Source organism: Aotus nancymaae, unplaced genomic scaffold, assembly GCF_030222135.1.
Source record: "Aotus nancymaae isolate 86718 unplaced genomic scaffold, 86718_ANA_hifiasm-v0.15.2.pri h1tg000077l, whole genome shotgun sequence".
Lineage (NCBI taxonomy): Eukaryota > Metazoa > Chordata > Mammalia > Primates > Aotidae > Aotus > Aotus nancymaae.
The window spans coordinates 5565029-5577361 of record NW_026988492.1 but is presented as its reverse complement, the minus strand read 5'-3'; the positions used below and the strand labels follow the sequence as shown (position 1 = coordinate 5577361).

General features: G+C 42.9%; 1 protein-coding gene across 4 annotated transcripts in view; it reads right to left on the bottom strand.

Annotated features, from left to right (window-relative positions):
* JCAD (junctional cadherin 5 associated) overlaps positions 1-11934 on the bottom strand; it is a 100748-nt gene extending 88814 nt beyond the window's left edge. For 3 of the 4 annotated variants that reach the window (XR_010339529.1, XR_001106348.2, XM_012445706.3), the window contains exon 1: positions 11556-11934. The gene's annotated coding sequence lies outside the window, so the exon portion shown is untranslated. The remainder of the gene's footprint in view (positions 1-11555) is intronic. The other variant, XM_012445705.2, reaches the window with a different exon arrangement.
* Between the last annotated feature and the right edge of the window lie 399 nt (positions 11935-12333).

Sequence of the window (12333 nt, the reverse complement as noted above, 5' to 3'; positions counted from 1 at the left end):
GTGTCCTCCAATCCGTAACACTTTCACATCTTCCTAAAAAAGTCTCTTTCAGCTCTAGGATGACTCATATTCTCTTTGAGTGCCATTCCAAAGTTCTTACTGTCCAATAACTTATTATCATGAAATCTTCAACCTTAAAATTCCACCCACTTCTCCTTTGTTTGCTCCACTTACTACATCGTCCCCCAAAAACTTCCTGATTTTTTTAAACCTTTGAGCTCATGTTGCAAGCTGAATCACATCTGTGGTTCTTTTCTTAGCAATGTACTTGTCTTGATTTTTTTCAGTTTCCTTCACTTGGTTTATCTGATAGCCTCTGAGCTCCTTATTTACTTGATACCAATTACTGAGATAACTGTTACTTAATGGCCAGGCACGGTGTCTCACGCCTGTAATCCCAGCACTTTGGGAGGCCGAGGCGGGCGGATCACCTGAAGTCGGGAGTTCGAGACCAGCCTGGTCAACATGGTGAAACTCTGTCTCTACTAAAAATACAAAAATTAGCTGGGCATGGTGGCGTGCGCCTGTAATCCCACCTACTCAGGAGGCTGAGGCAGGAGAATTGCTTGAACCTGAGAGGTGGAGGTTGCGGTGAGCTGAGAACACACCATTTCATTCCAGCCTGAGCGGCTGAGCGAGACTCCATCTCAAAAAAAACAAAACAAAACAAAAACTATTACTTAGGTAGCTGCATTATCTTTTCCTGCTTTATCCTTCACCCAGGATTTTTCTATTATCTTTTCCATAGACTTTCTCTAAACTGTGAATCTATTTCTTATTCTTTCTCTTTTAAAGAAAATTATTTAAAAAATGGGGAAAATGAAACGTAAAGCTAGTCCCAACTCACCTTATGCCCGTATCTGAAACAAAAAACATCATTGCAAAAGAAAGATCTCAGTTAATTATTTCCAAAGCGTTCAGAGGATTTATTCCTAACTTTTCATTTTCTGTCTCATTCCTAAAGAATCAGGGGTAAAACTCTCATTAGTCCTAATTACCCTCCCTAAATCCAATCAAGTCATTGTGCCTCAGGCTTCCTTACTTAAATGATTTTCCCTTTCAAATAGACTTTATTTAGTACCAAATTATTTATATAAATAACACTTCTCTTTAGCAAGTGTTTATTAAGCACTTACTAAGTTCCAGGCACTGTGTTATGGAAATAGCAATGAATAATAAGATGAAAAAAAAAATCCCTGTTCTCATGTAGATTATATCTAATGGGAAGGGGTATAATAAACTTATTAATATATATAATTTTAAGTAGTGATAGTATCTACAAATAATCTATATGCCAAATGCCATATATAATGAAGAAATCTGAATTTATACTAAAATAGAGAAGGGTTCATGATTCTTGGTGGAAATTATGACTTTTGTCAACAGAGAGTCAAACTCATTATTTGAAGAGATTTATTTATTCCGATTTATCCTTTTTGTTGTTGTTGTTTTGTTTTTTGGGTTTTCGTTGTTGTTATTTTTTGAGACGGATCTCGCTCTGTCACCCAGGCTGCAGTGACAGCGAGATTCTGTCTCAAAAAAAAAAAAAAAAAACAGGGAGGAGGGTATCCTGAGGCATGTCCGACCCTCCCTTCCCATCATGGTCTGAAACTAATTTTTCAGGCTAACTTATGAATTATTTTTTTTTAGAGACAGGGTCTCACTGTGTTGCCCGGGGTGGTCTCAAACTCCTGGACTCAAGCAATTCTCCTGCCTTGGCTTCTCAGAATGCTGGGATTACAGTCCTGAGCCACCATGCCTGGCCCAGGCTAACTTCAGAATGCCTGTGACTGAGAGTAGGAGTTCATTCAGATGGTTGAGGGGCTTAGAATTTTATTTTCAGTTTACAGTCTTTTAAGCATAAAGTCCTGTCATAGACATCTTAAGAAATCTTATCTTCGCTTTATTGTGTTTCAGTGAAAGGGAAGATTATCCACGAATTCACTCAAGAGACATTTGTATGGTGCCTGCTGTGGGCAAGGGACAACATACATGTACAGTGCTGCAGTGAAGAACAGGAAAGCTTCAACCTTCGGACTTCAGGAGTAGGAGTGAAATAATGAGCAGATGCCAGGGTGGCCTTTGCCTGGGAAAGGCCAGTGAGGGCCAGAGGGTGAGCTGGTACTCTACCCTTCAGGCCACGCCACGACTCATCTCCCACCTAGTCAATTTTCTGTGGCTCCAGAAGACAAAGTCTTGATTTCAATTTTTATCATTATTTTATTGTGGTAAGAACACTCTATTTCTACCCTCTTAAATTTTTTTTTTTCTTGCGATGAAGTCCCGCTCTGTCACCCAGGCTGGAGTGCAGTGGCATGATCTTGGCTCACTGCAACCTCTGCCTCCTGGGTTCAAGCAATCTTCCTGCCTCAGCCTCCCAATTAGCTGGGATCACAGGCAGTGCCCACCATGTCCTGCTAATTTCTGTATTTTTAGTAGACACAGGGTTTCACCATGTTGGTCAGCCTGGTCTCGAACTCCTAACCTCAAGCAATTCACCTGCCTCTGCCTCCCAAAGTTCTGGGACTACAGGTGTGAGCTGCCACACCAGGCCTACCCTCTTAAATTTTTAAGTGGACATTACAATATTAACTTACAGGCATAATGTTGCACAGCAGAGCTCTAGAATTTATTCATCTTACAAAACTGGACATTTATACCTATTAACACCTCCCCATTTCTACCCCAAAGCCTGGCAACCACCATTCTACTCTCTGCTTCTATAAGTTTGACTATTTTAGATACCTTATAGAAGCAGAATCATACAGTATTTGCTCTTCTGTGCCTGGCTTATTGTATTAGTATATTCTCACACTGCTAATAAACACATGCCCGAGACTGGGTAATTTATAAAGGAAAGAGGTTTAATGCACTCGCAGTCCCACATGGGTGGGGAGACCTCATAATCATGGTGGAAGGCAAATGAAGAGCAAAGTCACGTCTTACATGGTGGCAGGAAAGAGGGCATGTGCAGGGGAACTCCCCTTTATAAAACCATCAGATCTCGTGAGACTTATTCACTATCATGAGAACGGCATGGAAAAGACCTGCCCCATGATTCAATTACCTCCCACCAATTCAAGATGAGATTTGGGTGAGGACACAGCCAAACATATCCCTTATTTGACTTAGTTTAACATCATCCCAGTTCATACTGTTGCACTGACAAGACTTTCTCCTTTTTTTATGCTGGATAATATTCCACTGTGTGCATAGACCACATTTTTCTTATGCATTCATCTCCTGATGGGTATTTAGGTTGTCTCTGTATCTTAGCTATTGTGAATAATGCTTCTATGAACATGGGAGTAAAGCTATAACTTCAAGATCTTGACTTCAATTCTTTGGGACATATACCCAAAAATAGAATTACTGAAAAACAGTATAGTGGTTCCTCAAAAATTAAAAGTAGAATTATTGGCTGGGCACAGTGGATCATGCCTGTAATCTCAGTACTTTGGGAGGCTGAGGTGGGAGGATCACAAGATCAGGAGATCAAGACCATCCTGGCTGACATGGAGAAACCCCATCTCCACTAAAAATACAAAAACTGAGTGTGGCAGCATGTGCCTGTAATCCCAGCTACCTGGGAGGCTGAGGCAGGAGAATTGCTGAACCCAGGAGGTAGAGGTTCCAGTGAGCCAAGATCACACCACTGCACTCCAGCCTGGCAACAGAGCAAGACTCTGTCATACACACACACAAATTATCATATGATCCAGCAATGCTGGTTATTCTTTTGCCATAATATTTAAAGGTGTATGTAAGAAGATAAAGGCAAATAATTCAGATTCATACACTTAGAGTTGGAAGAAACTTCAATTGGTATATGTCAAATGTTAAAATAAATGTTAAATGTTCAAATCGATGTTAAAATAAATGTTAAAATCGCTGAGAAAATGTTAAAATAGATAAGAAAATACCTGTTCAAATGTTAAAATACCTGTTCAAATGTTAAAGTAGATGAAAAAATGCCTGTGTATTTATGCATAAACACACACACACACACACACACACACACACACTCACAGCCAGTTCTTTTGATCCCTAATAAGCCCTTTCTCTATTGCTACTGTAATAACCTACTGACAACAAACATTTAGGGAGTCAATTTTTCAATTAAATTCAACCAACCTTTTCCCCTATATGGTTATGTGCAAAGTAGCTTGCAAAGTACTGTGCAAGGCCCCCAGATGAACAAGATTTAGTTTTAATTTTCAAGGGGTTTGCCATATAACATGGAAAATGCAATGCAAGGCCAGATTTGGTGGCTCATGCCTGTAATCGCAGCACTTTCGGGGGCTGAGGTGGCCAGATCACCTGAGGTTAGGAGTTCGAGACCAGCCTGATCAACATGGAGAATCCCCATCTCTACTAAAAATACAAAATTAGCTGAGTGTGGTGGTTCATGCCTGTAATCCCAGCTATTCGGGAGGCTGAGGCAGGAGAATCGCTTGAACCTGGGAGGCAGAGGTTGTGGTGAGCCGAGATCACATCATTGCACTCCAGCCTGGCAGCAAGAGCAAAACTCTGTCTCAGAAAAAAAAAAGAAAGAAAGAAAATGCAATTCAATGGGAGAACAGTAAGTGCCATGGCAAAGGCACGATAGTGTGTCATGGGGATACACCAAAAGAAATAACTCTAGTTTGAGTAGTACTGGTTGGAACTAGCCTGCAGGCAGAGAGGGAGGTGAAAGAGTCTTAGGAAGAGGAAAGTGAGAAGCTAACTCACAGAGGCCTGTGGGCATGTGGCTCTTTAAGAAAAGGAAAATTATTTAGGAGGTCCGTAAAGCCTGAGAGGGTTGCAGGTGGGAGGGAGAGTGAAGCAACTTCACAAAGGGCTTTATATGCTGTGTTAGGGAGTTTGGATTTGATTCAGTAGCAGGTTTTTGAGCAGAAGAGTAACTTCATTAGAGCTGTGCTTCATATGTGGAATCAACCTAGGTGCTCATCAACAGTGGATTGATAAAGAAAATGTGATACATATATACCATGGAATACTATGCAGCCATGAAAAGGAATGAAATCATGTCTTTTGCAGCTGCATAGATACAGCTGAAGGTCATTATCTTAAACAAATTAATGCAGGAACAGAAAACAAATACCATATGTTCTCACTTATAAGTGGGAGCTAGGCTGGGCATGGTGGTTCACACCTGTGATCCCAACACTTTGGGAGGCCAAGGCAGGTGGATCACGAAGTCAGAAGTTTGAGACCAGTCTGGCCAACATGGTGAAACCCCATATCTACTAAAACCACAAAAATTAGCTGGGCATGGTGGCGGGCACCTGTAATCCCAGCTACTCAGGAGGCTGAGGCAGGAGAATCGTTTGAACCTAGGAGGCAGAAGTTGCAGTGAGCCAAGATTGTGCCATTGCACTCCAGCCTGGGTGACAGGGTAACATGGTGACTCCATCTCAAAAAAAATTAAAAAAAAAAAAAACTAAGTGGTAGCTAAGCATTGAGTGCTTGTGGACAAAAACAGAACAATAGACACACTGGAAACCACTAGAGTGCGGAGGGAGGAGGGCAAGCGTTGAAAAACCGCCTGTTGGGTATTATGCTCACCGCTTGGGTGATGGGACCATCCACACCACAAGCCTCAGCATCCCATAATATACCCATGTAACAAACCTGTGCATGTACCTCCTGAATCTAAAACAAAATATGAAATTATTTTAAAATTAAAACCATATGCTTGTCAAAAGTTTTTTTTTAATTTTTATTTTTTTAATGAACTGTGCTTTATGATTAAACTGAGAGGAGAGAGAAGAGTGGAGGGTTGGGGGTTGGCTGAAAAATGGCAGCTCAATTCTGTTATTCGCATGTTACCTGTGGTAATAATAGCATTGATTGAATGTGCTAAGAGCTTTGCATACATTAGCTCACTTAATTGTCACAACATTCCTGCAGGCTAGGAGCTTTTATTATTTTTACTTTACAGATCAGGAAATGAGTTTGAGAGGTTAGTTACTTGCTGGAAAGAGGCAGATTGTAGGAACAGCCAGGTCACTTTGGTTCCCGAATGCACCCTCTTCACTGAGCCCCTGTCTTGCCTTGTATTGCTAAATCCAGTTGGCAATGATTTATTTGAGACAGGTATGCCTGAGAGAGGTGAAAATAATTTTTCAACATTCCTGTAATGGCAGATATCTAAAAAGATGATGAGAAGACAAAGGCAGGGACTGACTGTGCTGTCACCAGCCTTTCAACTGTGACATTCAAACCCTGAGGGGCTCCTTTCTCTCTGCCTGTTTTCTTTCTTTCTTTCTTTCTTTTTTTCTTTTTTTGAGATGGAATCTTGCTCTCTCACTCACTGCAACCTCTGCTTCCTGGATTCAAGCGATCCTCCTGCCTCAGCCTCCTGAATAACTGGGATTATAGGCACTTGCCACTATGCCCAGCTAATTTTTGTATTTTTAGTAGGGATGGGGTTTTGCCATGTTGGCCAGGCCGGTCTTGAACTCCTGACCTCAGGTGATCTGCCTGCCGTGGCCTCCCAAAGTGCTGGGATTACAGGTGTGAACCATCGTGCCCAGCCCTTTCTGCCTATTTTCTAGTCCAAATCCTCAGTTTTTGTTTGCATCTACTAAAATAATGCAACATAATTTTAATAATAGTTTCAGAAAATTAAGAATCAGAAAAGTAAGGCTATTGTAAAGTAATTCACATAATGCTCGTCAAAGCCTAATGCCGATGTGTTATTTTTATCATCTGCTGTGATAAATTAGCATTGGACATTAATTGACATGACTGCTTTCAGTAAGTGTAAAGCACCAAAGCTGATTTTACAATATCCCCACTCCCTGGGGGAGTAAACTCAGATCTCTTGTTGCCTTCTCTAATAGAAAGCAAGCTTCCCTTTCTCCTACCCTCAGTATTCCCAACTCGTTAATGGTGACACCATTTCCCCAAACTTTCAAATTCAAAACTTGCTGAAGTTACTTTGATGGATGCCTCAGCGTGTCACCTAATCTTGTTCCTTTTTGTTCTTTCAGTGTCTCCCTCCTTTCTGTCACTGTCACTCTGCTCTCCTTGCGGCTGCCTGAGTTCTCTCACTATATCAAACCTTGATTATCCAAATAATTGCTTTGCTGCTCCAGCCTCCATCCCCACAATCCAAGGGGTGAGTGGATGATGGAAGAATACTATGATTTGCCATGGCAGCATCAGTTGTGGGTGGGGAGGATGGATAATATGTTGTAGACCCCATGATGTGTGGACTCCCTGATATATGGACTCCTTAATATATAAGCCCCTTGATGTATGGACCTGCTGATGTATGAACCACCTGATATATGGACCCCCTGATATATGAACTAGCTGATCTAGAGACCAGCTGATATATGGGCCAGCTGATGTATGGACCAGCTGATATGTAGACCTCCATATGTATGGACCAGCTGACGTATGAATCCCCTGATATATGGGCCAGCTGATGTATGGACCAGCTGATATGTAGACCCCCATATGTATGGACCAGCTGACGTATGGATCCCCTGATATATGGGCCAGCTGATGTATGGACCCTGGATGTATGGACCACTCATGTGTGAATTTCCTGATGTATAGGCCCCCCAATATATGGACCAATTGATGTATAGACCCACGGATATATGGATTCACTTATGTATAGAGCAGATGATCTATGGAGTCCCTGATGTATGAGCCAGCTGATGTACGGACCCGCTGATGTACAGACCTGCTGATGTGTGGACCCCTGATGTATGGACCAGCTGATGTGTGAACCTCCTGATGTAGGGACCCCCTGACATATGGGCCAGCTGACATATAGATCAGCTGATGTGTGGACTCACTGATGTATTGGCTCACTGATGTACGGACCAGATGATATATAGACGCACTGATGTATGAGCCAGCTGATGTATAGACCAGCTGATGTGTGGACCAGCTGGCATATGGGCCAGTTGATGATATATGGACCTCTGATGTATGGACCAGCTGATGTATGGGCCCATTGACATATGGATGCACTGATGTATGAACCAGCTGATGTGTGAACCTCCTGATGTGTGCCCCCTCTGATATATGAACCAGCTGATATATGGGCCAGATGATGTATGGACCCCCTGATGTATGGACCCCTAATAATATGGACCACTGATGTATGAACCTCCTGATGTGTGACCCACCAATATATGGACCAGTTGATGTACAGACCCACTGATGTATGGACCAGCTGATATATGCACCTACCTACTCACCACCCAGCTGAGGTATGGACTAACTGATGTATGGACCAGCTGATGGATAGACCCCTGATGTATAGACCAGCTGATGTGTGAACCTCCTGATGTGCGCCTCTCCCCTCCACCTGATATATGGACTGGTTGATGTATGGACCCCCTGATGCATGAGCCTGCTGATGTTTGGAGCAGCTGTGGCTCTCCACTCATCGTAGACCTTCCACCCTGTTCCTCACCTGCACATTGCTCCTCCTGGCCATCTGAGTGCCTGACAACCCTTTGGGACCCAGCCCAGGGGCCACTTCTTCTTGGGTGCATTTTCTTCAAAAAAATTTTTTTTGTTGAGATGGGGTCTTGCTATGTTGCCTAGGCTGGTTTCTAACTCCTGGCCTCAAGCAATCCTGTCCCCACTGTTGACCCATCTGAAGATGGGAGATATCTTAGGCCCAATGATGGGGAATAACCATAATTTGCTCTTCAATTATTCTGCAAATCCATATTGAGTTCCCACAGTGATAACCACAGTCCTAAGTACTAAGATACAATAATGAACAGACAGAATCCCTTCTTCATGAGGCTGACATCCTCCTAGGAGGAGACAGGTAACATTTTATTTGTTCATTTAAATAAGTAAAAATGTGATGTGACATGACGTGATAATTCATAAAGCTATGTATAAGGAAAAATAAAGCCAGAAAAAGGAAATGCGAAGTGAATGACTGGACAAATGGCCAACAAACGAATGAAAAGAGGCTCCGTGTCATTAGTCACGAGGGAAATGCGATTCAAGTCCACAGTGAGCTCGCACTTCACACCCGGTAGGATGGCGATCATAAAAATAACCGGAAAATAACTTTTGGCAAGAATGTGGAGAAATTGGAACCTTCCTACGGCGCTGGTGGGAATGTGAAATAGTGCAGCTGCTGTGGAAAATAGTTTGGCAGTTCCTCAAAAAGTTAAACATAGACTCACCATATGATCCAGTAACTCCACTCCCAGGTAGATGCCCCCAAAGAGCTGAAAATATGGGTTCAAGTGAAAACTTCTCCACCCGCGCTCACAGCAGCACTATTCACAATAACTGAAAGGTGGCAACAAGTCAAACGACTGTGAACTGACAATGCATAAACAAAACGTGATATATATACACACAGTATATATCATTCAGCCGTAGAACGGAATGGAGGACCAACGCAGGCCGCGTCACGGACGAACATTAAGAATAGGATGCTGGGCCGGGTGTGGTGGCTCATGCCTGTAATCCCAGCACTTTGGGAGGCCAAGGTGAGTGGATCAGCTGAAGTCAGGAGTTCGAGACCAGCCTGGCCAACATGATGCAACCCTGTCTCTACTAAAAATACAAAAATTAGTCAGGCGTAGGGGTGGGCACCTGTAATCCCAGCTACTCAGGAGGCTGAGGCAGGAGAATCGCTTGAACCCACGAGGTGGAGGTTGCAGTGAGCCGAGATTGTGCCACTGCACTCCAGCCTGAGCGACAGAGCAAGACTCTGTCAAAAAAAAAAAAAAGAGAGACCTCCCAGCAGAGGGGAAGGAAGTACAAAAGTACAAAACAGACAGCGGGCTCCGAGCAGCATTCATTAGAACCTGGCTCCACCCTCCTCACTGGGCGCCTCTGAGCACCCCCCCACCTCTCTTTACCCAGCAGTTCCCTTTTTACCTCTCATCAGGGCATGCCCTGTTGCCCTGTCCCCCAGACTCCCCGTACCCTTCCAGTGTTCCTCCCCTGCAGTGTTCCTCCCTCCCAGCAGTGTTCCTCCCCTGCACACTGCTCCTTCTGGCCATTTGAATTCCTGACTACACTTTGGTACCCAGCCCAGGGACCACTTCTTCTTGGGTGCATTTTCCTTAAAAAAAAATTTTTTTTTTAGAGATGGGGTTTTGCTATGTTGCCCAGGATGGTCTTGAACTCCTGGCCTCAAATGATTCTCCAGCCCCAGCCTTGGGTGCATTAAAGATTTGAGCATTGTGTCTATGACTCCTCAGCAGTGTGACACTGGGCACTTAGCTCCCTCTGTAAGTTTCTCTTTCCTCGTATGTAAAATAAAGGCTGCTGAGAGAATAAAATAAGATGATTGCAAAGTGGTTGGCTTCGTTCCCCATGCACAGTGGGCTCTCCTGAATGCTGGCTGTATGACCACTTCAACCTCACCTGTAATCCGAAGCCCTTCATTTTGTGATCTGATAATGTTCGGTAATGATTCGATAAATGTAGGGGAGACACAGGATAAACACCAAGGGTGATATTTATCTTCTTTGAAACGGCCTTCCCTCAACCCTGGTAACTATTTCGATGCAGAGCATATATAATGCACGTGAATAAACGTTCGACTGACAACTGATTGATTGATTGATTGATTTGGCTTTATCATCAAGTAGGCAGGAAATTTTCTTCAAATGCCAGTGTAAAGGAAAAATAATAATGTCTCAGGAGAGTTACAGATTGGCAAACTAGAAAACACCTGGTCCGTCCACAATGCGATATATTGAAAGCTTTCATAGGCACAGATGTTTACAAAAATCATAAAACATCATAATCAAAAACAAAACAAAACAAAAAACAGGAGGCGTGGTAGCAGGTTTTTCAGAGAAATGGCTCATTCTGCAAATGAACTGTTCTTTTAGTTCAGGAGACCATAGTTACTGGTATTTAAAGAAAATGTTAACACAATTTGCGATAGATTTAAGACAAGTCTCTAATGATGTATCACTTAGAAAGTCATGAGTTTAAAACATGAAAATATGAGATAGTGGAGCTATATTTCACAAAAATCTTAAAGCAGAATCTAGAGAGATAATAGATACATAAAGGAAGGTAGATAGATGGATAGATAGGTAGATAGATAGGTAGATAGAAATATAAACAGATAAAAACAGTGGCACCTAATGACTTGAAGAGCAGCCACGAGAAGGAGAACCAATTTAGTTTTATTCAATAATAACATACGATGCTAAGATAGCGCTGGGAACCGCTCCTGTATGAGCTGGTCACGTGACCAACCTCAGAGCCACTGCACCCGACAGTGAATAAGACCAACCGACTGTTTTCTACCTTTGTAACCTATATCCAACCAAAAGCCATGCGGTGACTCCGACGAGGATCCGTCTTTCTCAGACACCCAGCCCTTTCTCCACAAACAGAGAATTGTTTCTGCAGCTCTCTCTCCGGGAGATCCTTGTTTTATCACTTTATTCCTCTTTCAGAGAAACCCTCCCAAGCCCTGTTCACCAGCAAAAAGCTAGAAACAGCTGCCTTTTTCAGTGATTACTGGCCCTATTTTCTTAATCATCCTTTCAACAAAACAATGGAAAAGGGAAGAAAATATTTACCTGAGGAAATCCCTGGTTTCTTCATGAGCGTCTAAGAATTGAATTTTTCAAAAAGCCCTTCGGATGCATCTGCTGAGAATTTCCTAAATCTAAAATCCTCCTCCGGGAGCAGCTCTAAGTTTGAGCTCTGAATAGAGGCTGTGTGTTATTTTAACCACAAGGTTCTAGTCAGTAGGGAGGAGAGATGGAAATGAGGTATGCTGGCAGACCCAGCACCCATCCACCTCAAGTGAATTGAGCTCGCAGATCTGATGTAAGAGGTTTGAGGAGATTTGAAGAACCCTCAAACCAACTTTTCCTAAACTAGAGACTAAATAACTGTGGAAAATTCCAAAGGAGTAAGATAAGATACTTACGGTCTTTTCTAAAAAAAGACGTGTTGGTATGCCCCGTCGAATACTGCCCCAAATGAAACTTGGTACTGCGCCTACATGGTCCTGGGCTTTACAAGAGAAAGTTACCTTTCTCGTGGTGGCCTTTCTCCACAGAGAAAGTGGGTTAAAGGTGCAAAATAGCAAAGGAGTGTGACTGACCAAGTCAAATCTTTTGTGCAAAAACAAAACCAGTGTCATGAGAACCCACGGGAAGTTGTAGGGTAAGGCAATAGCTATTCTGGAAGGTTATTAAGGGAGGATTAATGTGTGTGTGTGTATGTGGTGTGTGTGTGTGCACGCGCGCGCGTGTGCGCGGCTCCCCACCTCCCACACAACTTAAAAAGCAAAGATTCAGCCTCAGCTTCAACCAGTTGGAGTCCTCCTCCTTAGTATTTTGGCAAATA